We start from the raw sequence: 16,114 nt of genomic DNA, 5'->3' as shown, positions 1-16,114 counted from the left end.
TTGTTCTTTTTCAGCTGGGTAAAATGGATCAACATTATCATGAATAGCTAAGTGTATGCATGCTGGGATAGTCACAGTGACTAAGTGATTTTTTAAATATTCATTATTATAGTTATTTTTCGTAATTTGGAACTTTTGACCTGAAACGAGTTTAAACTTAAGTCCTCAAATAAACAAGCAATTAAAACTAAGCCGTAAGGTACAATGTGTGTTTTATTAAAGCAATAATCCACTCAAGGCCATTACATTGCAGGGATTTTATCATGGGTAAGGGTGTTTGACCCTTAACTATGGTAAAATCAGTGTACTGTATAACCTCCAGTGCCATGTTGCTTGCATGAAACAGCAGCAACGGTAATATACTACAAGACAGCAATATTAATTTTTGTCAAAATCATTAATGACTGGGGTGATGTAGAGTACCAATTGTTTTTGCTTAAAAGCAGAGTTTTGAGATGCTGGTTGGTTTGGTAATTGCATAATTGAATCAGGAACTATAACATTTCAGATATATAGGCCTCGTTTCACAGACTTGGCATAGATTAAGCCAGAATTAGGCCTTGAGTAGCTTTTATAAATGTGCATTAGAAAAAAAAAACATTACTGGTGTGCATCTTTAGACAAAACAATGGCACTGCACTGACATATTTGAAGATATATCAGTGCAAGTTGTTTTCAGTTAAAACAGCTCAAACATGTATTTTAGTCTTGATAGGGCTAAGCCTTGTCTGTGAAACCAGGGGATTGTAATTGCTTAGTATTAAAACTATATTTTAAGTTTAAAGTTGGCATGTGATAGATTTTGTAAATGCATGTTATAGATCTTTTTGTGAATGATTCATACATGCATGCGTTTCATTGAATTACTTTTTTTGACCTTGCAATTCTTAATCAAAATATCATAATTTAGATCTTCCAGTTAAACGACACACTTTTCTGGTGATGTCTAATGGACTTCTCCAATCATTTCATCCCCTTAAACCCCGCCCCTTTCCTCCAGAGCGGGACGATTGAAACACAGGGGTGGGACGTATGAAACATAACAGTTTAAACGGTAACTATTCATCTAATTCTTGTTTTTATGAACAATACCTGACAAGTAACTTATGTACATATTGTTACAAACATATTTTGTCATTTATTTTAATTTTAAGGTTCATATTAACATTTTTGTTCTGTCGCCCAATAAACAATAAGCCTTTGTGCATTTGCGTAATCTTTCTAATATGCTATTTTGAAGAAGATAGACAAATCCGTTTACAAATAATTCTTACATTTATTCCTTGAGTCATATTGAGTGATTTAGTCATATTGAATCTTTTCCTATGACCAGGTTTAACTGGCACGAGTCGTTGTTTCAACCGTCCTCCAGCCATTTAAACCTGTTTTGTCCGTAAACTAAAAAACTCTGATATTATACACTTAAGGGTGTGATGCAGTACTAATACACCTGCCATATTATTATTACAATGGCACATGAAACAATAAATACAACCTGTCAGTCAAAAAAAAGTACCGCACGAAAGATTTCACTAAACACACTCAAAAACAGCTTTCCGGCTCTAACTTTAAAACGGCAAGGCGTAAAGAAGAAATGTTTTCGCGGGTCTGATAGGTATTATGTGCTGTACGTGCTGACGGAATTTGATGTACATAACGTGAGTGGTTTTCAAGGAAATCTCAATGTTTCATCCGTCGCGCGTCTCAATCGTCCCGTCTCTCCCCTAGCACGGGTATATTTGTGGGAATAGCCAACAATACATTGTATGGGTCAAAATTATCAATTTTTCTTTTATGCCAAAAATCATTAGGATATAAAGTAAAGATCCTGTTCCATGAAGATATTTTGTAAATTTCCTACCGTAAATGTATTAAACATTTATTTTGTGAGTAAATGCAGCACAATCGCGAACATAAATGGACAACTTTAAAGGCGATTTTCTCAAAGTTTTGATTTTTCTGCACCCTCAGATTCCAGATTTTCAAATAGTTGTATCTCGACCAATTATTGTCCTATCCTAACAAACCACACATCAATGGAAAGCTTATTTGTTCAGCTTTCATGTGATGTATAAATCTCAATATCAAAAAAATGACCCACAAGACTGGTTTTGTCATCCAGGGTCACATATGTGCTACTGCTAGCAAATAGCTAGCTATAGTCTATCAATTTAATTATGTGTCACTAAAATAAATGAAATATTAATGGATGAACGAATATAAAAAATACCCAAATCATGTCAGGAAGCCTTTAAAAATTCACTTTGAGACTACTTTAATTGGGTCGCTTAAAATTACTTAATTCCATGATGTTGAAGTTACATGAACAAATTATGTTTTTTAACGTAACCCAGTTATGTGGAACCTGTTGACAAAAAAAAAAAAATTAAAGCCAACATATCATTTTTTTGAGTGTACTAGCGCAGTATAACGGCTGACCGGACAAGAAAGTTTGTTTTTCTGGGGTGAGAGACTTTTTATTTCGTAACAAGCTACGAAAATAACGTTACAATAATGACACTGGCATATAGCCTCACAACATCTCATCTGACAGCAGCTACTGAATCAGGACAATGGGTATTTCACAGGTACTTACGCTATCTAACAGAAGCTTTCACGCGAGTCTTTCAAAATAAAAGTCTTGTATCAGCAAAACATTTAGAATTACGTTTTTTGTTGTAAATGTAGTTTCTTTGACTGCACACTCAAAGAACGCGACTCACCAGTTGAGAAACACTGCATTATGCAGTATTAATGCCAACACACTGTCATTAGAAGATTTGCCTGGTCTGTCAACATTGATGTTACGTTTTCACAAGGTTAGCATCCTCTCAAAAGCTAATTAAAAAGCCATTGCGCAGTGGGCCGTTAAAGTAAGCAGTCTAAAATAAGACATCCCACTTTGTTTGAACAAGTCTCTATTGTGTCACTCAGTGCAGACGGTGTATTTTCATTTCTGAGGAAGGGCCCCTTGAGAGTAGTACAGCTGAATCTCAACAGAGATTGCCGAAATTCATCTGTATAATAAACAAACTCAGCTATAATAACATGCTGACACATCAGCCACCCCTCTATCTTACTATCCCAGTGCAACCTGGGCTGAGAGTGCCGCCCATGGCGGTTTGCCATCACGACAATGAATGCAACGACGCCAGAGATGAAAGCAGTCTATGAATAAAGCTTACACCTCACAGCAGCTGCTCAAACACAAACAAATTCTTACAGGCGGGGTTTTCTGTCCCGAACGGGTGGGGGTGTGTGTAATGACAGCCTAAACACAGTCTACATCTCTCACAAAGGAACTCGCTGATGCCCACACACGGCAATCCATGACATCTCGCGCAAGAAAAAACCCACCAGGTTTGGTGTCCTCCAATTGATGTCCACTGTCTGAGACGCACACTTTACAAGAGTAATTATGCAATAATAACCTCCTACAGCCAGTGAGTGGAATAATACTTGCAATTTCCCAACAATTAAAGACAATCTGGAGACAAAGCAGTTTGAAACGGAAGCCAGTAATTATGTGGTGATGGCCATTCGGCTGTGGTGGGAACTAACACCAGTGGGTTTGGCATGCGGATAAAAGCACATGCTCTGTGCCATGTATTGGGGGGGAAAAACATGAAAATTGGAATGGAATTTACAGGAAACTGAAATCCAGCTCAGCCCATTAAAAAGAAACTAGAGTGTATTTTTAGCCTTAAGCTATCTAGAATGATTTAGGGCCACTGTGACCTTCCCTAGAGGCAATGTGAAAGCCTGTAAAATATTATGAAACTGAAAACAGCAACTTCACCATTTTGTATTAACAGGCCAAATCTCCCATCGTAACGTGAAAATATTCTTGGGATGCATAAGTTGTATCGATGTTCTCTATACATATTGCCCTGGATTTGGCCTTATTGCCAAGTTGTAGCATATATGCAAGTCTGATCTAATGATGTCGATAACCAAGGTCAAGCTACCAAGTTTAAAATCTTACATTTTAAAGGCAAATGTCTAATTTCTGTATTCTGGCTATGCAAGATGAAAATAGAAACAAATATGGAACGGTTTATGCATTATAAGTTTATTTTAAAGTTATTTTAATAAAGTTTTCCAGTTTATACCATTATAAAGATGGAAAATAGCTGTAATTTCGCACGGACAAGCTTTATTACACTAGCCTTACATTTAAACCCCACAAGAAGTCCATTGTAAGAGCATCACTGTAAATGTAATTATTAAGTGCTTTTACAAACAGGGTTATTGTACTTAAATCATTAAAAAAAAACTTTAAATAAAATAAACTTTCACTGAAATAAAATCTAAAAAACTTTTAAAATATTTTATTATGTTTACACTTATTTTACATAAAATTACTAAAAACTATTGTAATGATACTATTATAGTTTTAAAAAAGTAAAAACTATAATAGTATCTCAGTGGGGTTAAAAAAAAGTGAGCTTACTGAGGAAAGACGTAAAGGAGAAAAGTCATCTTAGTCAATAATATGCATATTGTCTTAGCAATGTACGCAATGACAACTTTTATGTGAAAAACAGGAGTGTTTGCACTAAACTGTTATCGTTACAGGGTTATTATGGTTAACTAAAACTGCTTAAAACCTTTCTGTTAATTGAAATAAAGGTGGAAAAAAAACACTAAACTAAACGAATATTAGAAATGTTGCCTTGGCACTTTTTTTGCCTTGGCATAATATAAGCACTAAAATGATTCACCAGAAATTAAACAAATTAAACTATTAATAAGCAAATTAAACCAAAATAGCAATATTTAAAACAATTAAATACAATTACTAAAAAGATATCTAAAATGAAAAAAAAAGAAAAAATATAAAAATACAATCTAATTCAAAATAACACTGTCCCGTCATTCCTGGTCATTCCTATAATGACGCTGTTGAAATCGCAAAATGGTCACGAGTTCTGTGACTAATATATTTGATGTCCTTCACATTAGTGACCTCTTGCCTCCAATGCTACACACACAGCCATTCATTTGAACAAAGGCCAGAGCAAGAAGCATCATGGGATACACAATTACAAGTCATTATTTAACGTTATTACTGTTAAAAGCGCTTTATAAATGAAGGTGACTTGACTTGACTCATTATCCATGTGGACTTGGTCTGTTTAGAGGTTCAATGAAAAAATAAAGGTTTGTATAATAGCCTCATTCCTCTAAGATCAAAAAGACGATCAAAGGCAACGAGGCCTCGGGTGACCTGTTAATGAATGATGAAATTGTGCAGTGTGCTAATGTGATTCAAACTGGTACAGTGAAAAGAAAAACATCTAATATTGAATGTAGAAGAAAGTGGGATTTATATGACAAACCAAATTGTTTAATACATTTGAGAAAGACTTTCCTTTTTTAGTGTTTTTGAGAATTTCATAAAACACCTCCTCATTCAAGATTTTGCTATCCTGTTATATTAAGATTTGGTACTCTGTCAAAGTCAAAATGCAACAATTAAATACTAATTACTCATACACTTCATAAATTAGGATTGAAATAAAAAATTAGGATTGAAATAAAATAGCAGAGGACTAACAGTAAATAAGCTGAATAAACGTCTTTAATATGAGCCTCTAGGGCTAGGCGATTTATTTCACACAATAACTTTAAAGATGCCATGAACTAAAAATGGTCAAATAGTTGACCAATCACAACAGACTGGGCCATCTGACCAATCAGAGCAGAGTAGACCAATCACAGCAGACTGGGTCATCTGACCAATCAGAGCAGAGTAGACCAATCACAACAGACTGGGCCATCTGACCAATCAGAGCAGAGTAGACCAATCACAACAGTTTGGGTCATCTGACCAATCAGAGCAGAGTAGACCAATCACAACAGACTGGGTCATCTGACCAATCAGAGCAGAGTAGACCAATCACAACAGTTTGGGTCACCTGACCAATCAGAACAGAGTAGACCAATCACAACAGACTGGGTCATCTGACCAATCAGAGCAGAGTAGACCAATCACAGCAGACTGGGTCATCGGACCAATCAGAGCAGATTAGACCAATCACAACAGTTTGGGTCATCTGACCAATCAGAGCAGAGTAGACCAATCACAGCAGACTGGGTCATCTGACCAATCAGAGCAGATTAGACCAATCACAACAGTTTGGGTCACCTGACCAATCAGAACAGAGTAGACCAATCACAACAGACTGGGTCATCTGACCAATCAGAGCAGAGTAGACCAATCACAGCAGACTGGGTCATCGGACCAATCAGAGCAGATTAGACCAATCACAACAGTTTGGGTCATCTGACCAATCAGAGCAGAGTATACCAATCACAACAGTTTGGGTCATCTGACCAATCAGAGCAGAGTAGACCAATCACGACAGACTGAGTCATCTGACCAATCAGAGCAGAGTGCATCAATCACAACAGACTGTGCCATCTGACTAATCAGAGCAGAGTAGACCAATCACAGCAGACTGGGTCATCTGACTAATCAGAGCAGAGTAGCCCAATCACAACAGACTGAGTCATCTGACTAATCAGAGCAGAGTAGACCAATCACAACAGACTGAGTCATCTGACCAATCAGAGCAGAGTACATCAATCACAACAGACTGGGCCATCTGACCAATCAGAGCAGAGTAGACCAATCACAACAGACTGAGTCATCTGACCAATCAGAGCAGAGTAGACCAATCACAACAGACTGAGTCATCTGACCAATCAGAGCAGAGTAGACCAATCACAACAGACTGAGTCATCTGACTAATCAGAGCAGAGTAGACCAATCACAACAGACTGAGTCATCTGACCAATCAGAGCAGAGTAGACCAATCACAACAGACTGAGTCATCTGACCAATCAGAGCAGAGTAGACCAATCACAACAGACTGAGTCATCTGACCAATCAGAGCAGAGTAGACCAATCACAACAGACTGAGTCATCTGACTAATCAGAGCAGAGTAGACCAATCACAACAGACTGAGTCATCTGACCAATCAGAGCAGAGTACATCAATCACAACAGACTGGGCCATCTGACCAATCAGAGCAGAGTAGACCAATCACAACAGACTGAGTCATCTGACCAATCAGAGCAGAGTAGACCAATCACAACAGACTGAGTCATCTGACCAATCAGAGCAGAGTAGACCAATCACAACAGACTGAGTCATCTGACTAATCAGAGCAGAGTAGACCAATCACAACAGACTGAGTCATCTGACTAATCAGAGCAGAGTAGACCAATCACAACAGACTGGGCCATCTGACCAATCAGAGCAGAGTAGACCAATCACAACAGACTGAGTCATCTGACCAATCAGAGCAGATCTTGGAAAAGAGACTGAATCCTCTATTGAACAATTTCAGACACTGTGAGAAATGAGGTGATGCTGCAAATGTAAGTGTTTTATGACCTTGGATGCGTGTACACCTATTGTAGGAGACCTTTAAAACTAAATACAGAGCATTTAAAACAGCATAATAGAAGCACTTTAATACCACCTGCTGCAAATTAAGGCTATAAAAAAAATGATGAGCTCTGCAAATATGTTTAGCTCGTACTTCCCGTTTCGACAGGGAATACTGAACATGGGTTAAGATGTTAAAGTGACTGCAGTTTTAACTGAGTGGAAATTTCCCCCCTTCCTAACCATTATTTGGATCCACGAGACATCACAAAGGCGCGTGGGTTCGTCCTCAGTCCCTGTAATTACGCGTCTATGAGAGAGAGTCACACTGGCAGACCTGAAACTTACTTACACAGCAATCCTACAATCAGCGACAATGAGGGTTTTCAGCACAGACAGAGGTCTGTGTGTTAAGCGATTAAACACAGGGATCGATCCCTCACGCTCATTCACTAGTGTGTTGAGCACACAGCCTATTTATCAAGCTATACACACACGTCATGTACAAACTGCCGTCCCATTCACTATATGCAAAACAAACTGTGAAAGGCTCCACTGGATGACCTGGTTATCAACACAACCCTTCTGAAGAACTGAAGCTCAGAGGAAGAAGAGGCTGAATGACATCTCTGTGTGCCGAACCACCAATCCCTCTCCGTAATAGTGATCCTCAATCCAATACTGTAAACTCCTCACCTCACATCAAAGGCCTCTGAAGTTTTCTCTCCCAGCGTCCCAGAGAATGGTTCAGAAAACGGGATCAATCACAGGGTCTGAAACAGGACCACATCTGCTCATCTACAGGGGGAAAAACAGCCCAGGACAACTTTAACATGTATGTGCTGGTATCTGTATGCACTCGATTATCCATGTAATGTATGGATAGGAATTCGTTTTTTGGAAAATTCAAGCCTTTTAATAAATACAATCAAAATCAATCAGCAGAAGTGTTCGGTAGTGTTTAAATCTATTTATTTTTTGCTCACTAAATAAGCAAAATTAAGATGATATTTATTGTTTTTGAAAGAAGTCTCTTCTGCTCACCAAGGCTGCATCTATTTGATCTAAAAGACAGTAAAAACGGTAATATTGTGATTTATTAAATAACTGTTTTCTATTTGAATAAATATTAAGATGCATTTATTCCAGTTTTCATTCCAATACGATGATTTGATCAAGAAACAAGATTACTGATGTTGAAAACAGTTGTGCTGCTTCATATTTTTGTGGAAACTGCAAATACATTTTTTACAGGATTCTTTTATGAATAGAAAGTTCAAAAGCTCAGCATTTATTTGAAACTGACATTTTTTTTTTAATAATAATGTAAAAGTCTCGACTGTCGATCAATTTAACGCGTCCTCGCTGAAGAAAAGTAATCATTTCTTTATTTTTTTAATCTTACTATTACATTTGACTGGTAGTTTATCACGGCCTCCACAACAATATGAAGCAGCACAACTGATTTCAATATTGATAATCAGAAAAGTTTATGAATCATGAAATCAGCATTTTAAGAGTGATTTCTGAAGGATCGTGTGACACTGAAGACTGCAGTAATGATGCTGAAAATTCAGCTTTGCATCACAGGAATAAATCATATTTCAACATACATTATCAAAAAAAAAACAATTATTTTAAATTTAAATAATATTTTACCATATTACTGTTTTTTTTTTTTACCAAACAAATACAGCCTTGGTGAGCAGAAGAGACTTTTTGAACATTGAAACATCTTAATTATTTCAAACTTTGTACTGGAAGAGTATTTGTGTATTATAATGTATTTGTATGTGGAGAGATCAATGTACAATGGCAGAGAGTGGGGGAAAACAATATTGAAAGCACTATGTTCATTGATTTGCCATTACATAATTGCAGTTAATAACTGCTTTATAGACTTCCTATGCTTGTTAATGGAAAATGCTGTATCATAAGTTCAAACAGCTCCCCTCGGACAGTCTCCCTGCTGTAAACCATGCTCTTTATTAACATTTACTTCTAATTAGAAATGGGATACTTGCACTTCCCCTAAGACAACTTAAAAAAAGTGTTAGACTTTTGTTAAAAGAGTCTCCAAATCTAATGGATTGCTTCATGGGTTTTCTTAAATGTAATGGTGTCTTAACTAAAGCCTTTGAGACAATACCACAAAATCATATCCATATCACGTTTAAATTAAAAGTATTGTAATTATATGCATGTATGTATACACACACACACACACACACACACACACACACACACACACACACACAGACACACATATTTGTTTATATTGTGCGTAAAAAAATATTAAAAACTTTAAATGTGTGGAAGTATATGTTATTTTTAGTGATACATTTGTGCTTGGTTAAATATTATATTCTTTGCATTACATCTAAACAAGCATTGTTTTTTCAAAAATAAACTACTACAATAAGGATCTAAAAATAAATACCACTGAGAAATATAGGAATAATAATAATTTAAAAAAAAATCCAAAGTAAAACATCTGAACCCATTAGATTAATGAGACGTTGTCATGAAAACGAAGACGCAATGCACAACAAAGTTACGTCCTACAAATAGGCTTAAAGTCGTCATGAAACAGAAGTTGAGATTGTCCTTTTTTCCATATTGTGACGTATATCCGAGTTAAACAGCTTCTGAAATTAGAAAAAAATGTAGGGCGGGGCTTGATTTCGTCCTTCGGGAATTGATTGGATCGTTGGAGGTTGGGCGCTGCTAACAAAATGGAGGCAGATTTGAATGCCAGTTTACAGTCAGTTGTGGAGGATTTCTCTCCACCGGACTCACCACCGTTACCCTCCCATGAAGCATTTTTAATTGAGGAACCCGACGATGAGAACGAGGACGAGCAGCCCAATTTTCCGGAAGGAATCACCCCATGTTTATATGAGCCTCCCGCAAACCAAGATGAGGCGGCTGATAACCCCGCCCTCTAGTAATAGATTTAGACCGGAAGAGAAGAGAAGTCGTTTCGAGGGGGGAGGGAAGGGTAACGTATTTGATTAAAGATTATAAGGGTACATACATTTAAAAAAAAAATGAAGTGCACAGATAAATCATTAATAATAAACACTAAAATATTACATACAAAAATATGAATGGTAAAATTTGATTTCTTGAAGACTTTAATACCATTTGAAAATTTGGGGTCAATAAGATTGTAAGAAATCACTACTTTATTTAGCAAGGATGCATTAAATTGATCAAAAGTGACAGTAATCACTTTTACTAAATAAAAGCTGTTATTTTACTTTCTATTCATCAAAGAATCCTGAAAAAAATGTGTCGGTTTCCTGAACTTTCCACAAAAATATGAAGCAGCACAACTGTTTTCAACATTGATAATAATAAGAAATGTTTCTCGAGCTGTAAATCTTTCCGCACTCACGGCCAAAGGAGTTTACTTTGGCCCTGTCCCGAATGGCACCCTACACAATCACAGTCTTCCTATCGACCGCAAAGGGGGCACCCTTCTGAAACCGAAAATGACAAATGGGACACCCTACGGTCTCATAGACTTAATGCACACGCGCACACGGTAGTAAGTTCACAAGACTGAAAGTGAATATGAAGTGTGCCATTTGGGACAGGTCCTTTTAAAATCCTCACACACTCAACTGTGTGAGAGACGGAGCGGAACATTGAAAATGGCGTATACCCACTCCTTAAGCCCACAAGACCGCAAGTGCACATGAAGTATGTCTTCTGGGACAGAGCCTGAATGATTTCAGAATGATCATGTGACAATGAAGACTGGAGTAATGATGCTGGAAATGCAGCTTTGATCACAGGAATAAATTACATTTGAAAATTGTTTAAACTTACTGACCCCAAACTTTTAAAGAGTCGCCTTGATTTTGTCACGCAAGACAATTTCTGTCTAAAAACCTAAAATCAGAGGGAAATGATAGGTAAATGAGAATGGAGTAGAAGCCCCTAACCATTTTTCTAAGCCTAAACTTGACATAAACTATAAACCTATCCCTCAAATCTAATTGGCTGATTGCAATGTTGTTCCAGGGTCAACACGGATATTGATCCAGGAACATGTTCAACTTTTGAACGGTAGTGTGTGTTATGTAGTCATGATGCGTTTAGTGAGATTCACCCATCTGCATTGAGAGAGAGCACTGTTTAGTCACGTCTCCACAGGGTTGCACTGCCTTTTCTATTGTGCTGCTTCATGGTTTAAAAATACACCCGCAATCTTATCTGGACTAAACAGTCGACAATTGTTTCTGGGAGATTCCTGCTCCTGTCCCTGACTTACCGGAGTCGGATTTGCGAGACGGAGCCATAAGCTCCCGACAGTGGTGAGCAGCTTTCTCTGTAGTCGTGTAACAATGCCTAAAGCTATATGGTAGGTATGTCACAGATACATGTGACGGCCAAAAGCCACAACGCCACATGCCTGCCTGACAGAATACAAAGCTCAGGCTCAGCTGACATCATCTGCCAAGCCTTTCGGGACTGCGGGTCTGCTGGTGATGTGTGGTTGCACCATTTCCTGCAAGCTTTACTAGGAATCCATGTTCATGCCCTCTTCGGAGCACATGAACGGATCAAAGGGTGTACGGCAGCTGATTTGGGATCAGCTGTTTGGATCTCAATGATTCTGGAAGATCTGGTGAGGGAGAATAATATCGAGTCAACATCAAACCAACACATTTCTTTCTTTTATAAATATAAAAAGTCATGCGTAATTGCTACGTCTAAGGCTACGTCGTCTACACTAGGGTTCCTCAAATCTGGTCCAAGAGGGCCACTGTCCTGCAGAGTTTCACTCCAATCATAATCAAAGACATCTGAACAAGCTAATCAGTGTCGTCATGATTACTAGAAAGCTATGGCAGCTGAGTTTTTGATTGGAGCTAAAATATGCAGGACGTCTGCCCTCTAGAACAGGATTTAAGGAACCCTGGTCTGCACTAATCCGGATACATTTGAAAAGCGCATCTTTTTCTCTACGTTTGGTCTTTCGCCCACACCCAGACAGCGTTTTTGTCCTGCGAAAACTGTGACGCTTTCCAAGGTGGATACCTTTAAAAATGCAGTTTCCGAGCTACAGGTGAAACTCGAAAAATTTGAATATCGTGCAACAGTTCAGTAATTCAAATTAAGAGGTGAAACTAATACATTTAGTACATTTAGTATATATAACTATATACCCATCATGATTATACTTTTCAGAGGGCTGACATTTCTGCATTTAAAAAACTTTTTTTTTATTAATTTCGTGTAATATTCTAATTTTCTGAGATTTTGAATTTGGGGTTTTCATAAACTGTAACCCATAATCATCAAAATTATAACTTTTGCACGATACACTAATTTTTCGAGTTTCACGTGTGTAGCGTGGAGTTTCAAACGGAGGTATTTGAATTGCATGTAAAGTCATGTGGTGCATATCGTACCGATAGATGTGTGTTTATAAAGATTCCTGAAACATTCCTGAAAAGATGACAGAAAATGTACTCACAATTGCTGTCCTGTGGCAAAACATGAGAGCAATTGCGTTTTAGACCAAACATGGAATGACAATTGAGTCCGACCTGGACGTACCAGTAAGGGGTGAGATACTTTGCTAATAAGATCAATTGTGTCTGGTCGCTATCATCTCAGTGAGCTTTTTCGCAAACACAAAAAGATGATTTTAGCATTTTCCGACATTTCGGTATGGACAACAAACGCTTGAAATCGCTAATGTGCACGGAGTGTTTTGAAATGAAAAAGGCATTTTCAAATGTATCCGGATTAATGTAGACTTAGTCTAAGCTGCAGTAAAGTGCAACAATTGAGTCTTTGAAGTAAAAACTCCATTCATTTTCTCCATAAGGAAAATAATTTTACATATAAACCTTTAAAAGCTACATGGTTGTTAATCGATGATAAAGCCTGCATTATTTCACCTTATTTCTTAAAATAATTGTGTTTTGCAGTGGAAATTCCTAATGACAAACCCATAATGCTGTACAGAAATTCCACCAATCAGAGTCAAAACAAGCAACACCCACCAAAAGATCTCGTTAGCTCCGCCCACTCTAATAAAGCACTGCGAATGATGTAATTGAATCGATCAAAATACTGAAATGTTTGAATATATAAGCACATTTTGCAATAACCTTAAAATATGTTTGTACACATATAATCAACATTTGCAAATTAGTAGTTCTATGTTTCTGCATTTTTAATTTGATTATGCTATTCGCAATGCTTCATGGGATTGTAGTTCTTTCCCTTACTACAGCGGTTAGGTACACAGTCTTGTACCTTTGTCTTTTTGTTTGTAGTGTTGTGATTTACCTCGTAGCTGATTGGGTTGGTTCATGGCGTATAACTCTTTAACAAAGACTATTTTATAATAGTCTCCCTATGGGAAAAATTAATGGAAAAAATACTTCCTGGAAAAGGGGGCGGGCAGTACTTCACTCTATAATGGTTTGAAGGCCCCATGTGTCACTAATGGCTGAACTCTAGTATGGTCTTGTTCATATGTGTTCTTACCGAAGGTCCATAAAGACGAAGAAAACTACATCACCAGATCCGGTCAACTCATCAGCCCAGCTGAGAAGCAGTGGGGCCATGTTTCATTGATTTTCCTCGCTTTAATGGATTTCATTGGACCCTCTCATGAATCCGCATTAATATTTCATTACGTGCGTCTTCCATTTCCTGCGCCATAAGAGCACCAGGCTAGCTTACAGTGAAGTGCTCTGGGTCGATGGACTGCTACCAGCCGAACCCCCGAAACACCCAATCCCTGTCTACGCCCAGGGGACGAAACTTGTGATTCGAAACGACAAAAAGGGCAAACAAGAATTGGGTAAAGACATTAGCCAACAGCGTACAAAAACATGCTAGCACAACAACCCCAAGCTGCAAAGGGATTCACGTGCTTGTAAATAAATAACCTTGTTGTGCGACTAGAGATTTCAGTTGCAGTCGGTACATGTTTCATGTGAACATTTGAAAATCTGTAGCGTTGTTACTTGAGCAAGGTTATTTTGTTCGGTTCGAGTTGTTTTTCTGCCAAACGAACCGTGCTGTACCTGAAAAAAACTAGATGTGGACTTTTTAGTTCGAAAAAACAACTTGCAGTTGCGTTATTATATTACTGGGTTGAGATGAATTGTGGACGTTAATGTATTCAAGTGCAATATCGGAAACTAAAGCGATCAGACATATACAGGTCAGACGGGCTGCTGGCTCAGCACACCACGGAAAGATGCTTTCTTAAAAATCCTTTCAAGTGCTGCTTCAAAGGATCCATCAATGTCTCAAAAGTAAAAAAAGAAAGAAAGATGCATCTATGACAAATAGTTGTGTTGAAAATTCAGTCTATCCAACTGAATTGTCTGAAAAAGAACGAGCTTTGAAAAAGGTTTAAAGACATATTTTTGCATCGTTTGATTTGGATGATAAAAAAACAGTTATGCATAAAAAATTTTTTTAGCTGGGGATGTTAATGAAAGCTAAAATAGTTTTTATGCATAACTGTTTTTTATATATATATATATATATATATATATATATATATATATATATATATATATACACACATATACATATACCTACATATATATATATATGTATACATATATATACATATACAAATACATATATACACATATATATATACATACATATATATATATATATACATATACAAATACATATATACACATATATATATACATACATATATATATATACATATACACAAATATATACATACACATATATATATACATACACATATATATATATACAAACACATATATATTATATATACATACATATTCATGCACACACACACACACACACACACACACACACACACACACACACACACACACACACACACACACACACACACACACACACACACACATATACATATACAGCAGAGTATTACATTTTACACATGGTGTACTTTTTTATCCCTGTATGAACCAAACCCATATTAAGTGTTTTCAGCCAAATAAAGCTCTTTTTTTGTTTTGTGTCATCTGTCCACAGAATGTTTGAAAGTAACTGACACGACTGGAACTTCAAACGGGACGGATTTCATTCATAGACGGATAAAAAAAGTACCCTATGTGTAAAATGAAATACTCTTCTGTACCTTTAATGCTGTGGGCCTAACTTTCTGCCAGAGGTCCTGGACATCTTGTTCAGATACATGGCATCATGGATTCAATCAAATACCTACAGATAAAAAATCAAAAGCTGACAACCTCTGCTAGAAATCTTATAAAGGGCCATGTTTGGATCTTCCAACAGGACAGTGATCCAAAAACAAACATCAAAATCAAAACAAAAATGTGTCACTGAGCACAAAACCAAGCATCCGCAATGGCCATCCCAGTCCCTTACCTGAGCCCTATAGAAGATGGAAGAAGCACAACATGGATCTGGGGAATCTGCAGGATCTGGAGAGGTCCGGTATGGACGAATGGAGGAATGGTCTCTGATCTCAGGTCAGTTGTTCTCCAAACTCATCAGACATTATAGGAGAAAACTCAGAGCTGTTATCTTGGAAAAAGGAGGTTGCAAAAAGTATTTAATAAAAGGGGGAAAATAATTGTTCCCAACATGTTTTGGAGAAAAACATTTATTTCATAATGTGATTACCAAAGGTGCTAATAATTCTGACCAGCACTCTGTGTGTGTGCGTGTTCTCTCTCTCTCTCTCTCTCTCT

This window comes from Siphateles boraxobius, unplaced genomic scaffold (assembly GCF_051911475.1).
Source record: "Siphateles boraxobius isolate OS27281-9 unplaced genomic scaffold, OSU_SipBor_1 13, whole genome shotgun sequence".
Taxonomy (NCBI): domain Eukaryota; kingdom Metazoa; phylum Chordata; class Actinopteri; order Cypriniformes; family Leuciscidae; genus Siphateles; species Siphateles boraxobius.
Note: the sequence above shows the minus strand (reverse complement) of the source record.